General features: G+C 58.0%; 1 long non-coding RNA gene across 1 annotated transcript; it reads right to left on the minus strand.

The window, feature by feature from the left end:
- Nucleotides 1-1,444: 1,444 nt before the first annotated feature.
- LOC128950291 (uncharacterized) lies at nucleotides 1,445-2,503 on the minus strand. The gene is made up of 4 exons (XR_008484336.1): nucleotides 2,430-2,503; nucleotides 2,154-2,189; nucleotides 1,729-1,755; nucleotides 1,445-1,479 (listed from the first exon to the last, which is right to left on the minus strand). It is a non-coding gene; the product is annotated as an uncharacterized LOC128950291 (long non-coding RNA).
- Between the last annotated feature and the right edge of the window lie 204 nt (nucleotides 2,504-2,707).

The raw sequence follows: 2,707 nt of genomic DNA on the forward strand, positions 1-2,707 counted from the left end.
AGCTCTCACAGGTGTGGGTGATGAAGATGAAGCTGATGATGATGATGATGATGGTGTGAGCAGTGTCATGGTGACGCTGTCAGTGGTGTTGGATGAGGAGGATGTTGATGATGGATGTCACCATAGTGTGGGTGCTGGGATATGTGATGATGATGATGATGATGATGATGATGATGATGATGATGATGATGAAGAAGATGCTGTGAGCAGTGTCCCAGCCTGTCCTGCCCAGGAAGGTAGAGGCAGCCCTGGGAGGCCCAGAGTGGCTCCACTCATGGTGGAAAAGAAACCAGAGACCCCCAGGGCTGGGTGAGGGGGGGCAGACACAGGGACAGACAGGCAGACAGGGGACAGACACAGGGACAGACAGAGGGACAGACAGACATAGGGACGGGGAAGAGACACAGGGACCGGGACAAACACAGGGACAGACAGAAGGACAGACAGAGGGACAGGGGCATGAGCACACACCCATCCATATGAGAAAAGCACCCATGAACACACAGAGTTGCTTTGCTGAAGGGTTTATTGATTATTGATAATTGATTGTTGATTATCAATCATTGATTATCAATTATCGATTATCGATTGTTCCAGGGCCATAACTAGGCTCCCAGGGCGCCTCTCCAGGGATGATCAAATCCTGATGGCCTGACAGGGACAGGAGCTGAGTGTGACCCCAGGGTGACCCCAGGGTGACCACAGTGTGTCTCCAGAGCCCCCCAGAGATATCCAACCCCCCCAGAGCCCCCCAGGACCATCCCAAACTGGGGCAGGCTGGGGGGCACTGGGGGCTCTGGGATGTCCTCAGTGCCATCCCCAGCACAGAGGATGCTCTGAGCCCAGCACTGGTCTATACTGGGATGCACTGGTCTATACTGGGATGCACTGGGGTGCACTGGGATGCACACTGGTCTATACTGGTCCATATTGGGATGCCCCCAGTGCCATCCCCAGCACAGCTCCAGGTACCCACCTCAGCCCTCTGCACTCTGAAGCCTTTGGGTTTCTGCAGAGAGGGGGCAGAGGGCCCCGGGGTCACCACAGGGTCACCGGGGTCACTGCGAGGTCACCAGCCCAGCCGGGCGGGGGGCTCAACTAACCCCCTGTATCCCCCAGTTCCCCCCAGGTCCCCTCATTCCATCCCAGTCCATCCCAGTTCCCCCCAACTCCCCCCAGTCCATCCAAGTTCCCCCCCTAGTTACCCCAGTTCCCCCTAGTCCATTCCAGTCCATCCCAGTATCTCCCAGTTCCCCCCAGTAATCCCTAATTCTGCTCAGTTCATCCCAGTATTCCCCAGTTCCCCCAGTATCCCCCAGTTCATCCCAGTATCTCCCAGTCCATCCCAGTTCCTCCCCAGCCCATCTCAGTATCCCCAGCCTATCCCAGTCCATCCCAGTCCATTCCATTTCCCCCAGTCCATCGCAGTTCCCCCAGTCTCACATTGATGCAGCCTCGAATGCCTCCCACGATCCCGGACTGCAGGGGCAGATCAAAGGGGATTTGAGATTGGGATTTGGGGTTTGGGGGATTTTGGATTATGGATTTGGGGATTTGGGATTTGGGAATTTAGGAGTTTGGGGATTTGGTGGATTAGGGATTGGGGATTTGGGGATTGAGGGATTTGGGGATTTGGGGATTTTGGGGGTTTGGGGGATTTGGGGGGTTTGGGGATTTGGGGGCTGTACTGGGATGTCCTGGGCTATACTGGGCTATACTGATACCCACCTGGCCATCACCAATGCCACCGATTTGCTGTGGGGAGAGCAGGAGATGTCCCCAACATCACTGGGGTGTCCCCCATTGCCCCCCATTGTTCCCCATTGCCCCCAGTGCCCCCCATTGCTCCCCAGTGCCCCCCTAGTCCATCCCAGTATCTTCCAGTCAATCCCAGTGCCCCCAGAACATCCCAGTCCATCCCAGTGCTCCCAGTCCATTCCAGTTCACCTAGTCCATCCCAGTCCATCCCAGTTTCCCCAGTCCATCCCAGTCCATTCCAGTGCCCCCAGTCCATCCCAGTCCATTCCAGTGCCCCCCAGTCCATCCCAGTCCATCCCAGTGCTCCCCAGTCCATCCCAGTCCATCCCAGTTCATCTCAGTTCATCCCAGTCCATCGAAGTCCATCCCAGTACCCCCAGTGCCCCCAGTCTCACTCCAGCACAGATCACTCCGCTGCCCTCCATGTTGGCCTGGGCAGGGATAGCAAAGTTTGGTCAGGGGATGGGATGAGGCGCCCCAAAAGGATGGGATGGGATCAATGGGCGGGGATGGAATGGGATCAATGGGATCAATAGAATGGGATGGGGTGGGATTAAGGATGGGATCGGGAATCCCAAAGGAATGGGATGGGATCCATGGGATGGATGGGATGGGATTTTTGGGGAGACCCCAGCCCTGAGCCCAGCCCGGGGCCCTGCAGCCCCCCTCACCTGGCTCTGAGCTGGCAGGCACAGAAGGATGGAGAAGAGCAGGGCCACGCTGAGCACAGCCACCTTCATCTTCCTCTGGCTCTGGGCAGTGCTGCCTGAGGCTGCAGCAGGTGAGGAGCACCTTTATCCCTGCCGGGGCTCCTCCCTGCACCCTCCCTGCCAGCCCCAGGCGAAAGCCCGGCTTGGCACAACCCCCAGCCCGGGCCACAAGCCCAGCCCTGGCACAGAGCCCATCCCACCCCACCTGTGGCACGGATCCAGCCCCCTCGCCCGGCATC

The sequence above is a fragment of the Melozone crissalis genome, unplaced genomic scaffold (assembly GCF_028551555.1).
Source record: "Melozone crissalis strain CALT ecotype California unplaced genomic scaffold, PUWL_Pcris_2 ptg000537l_1, whole genome shotgun sequence".
In the NCBI taxonomy this organism is placed as follows: domain Eukaryota; kingdom Metazoa; phylum Chordata; class Aves; order Passeriformes; family Passerellidae; genus Melozone; species Melozone crissalis.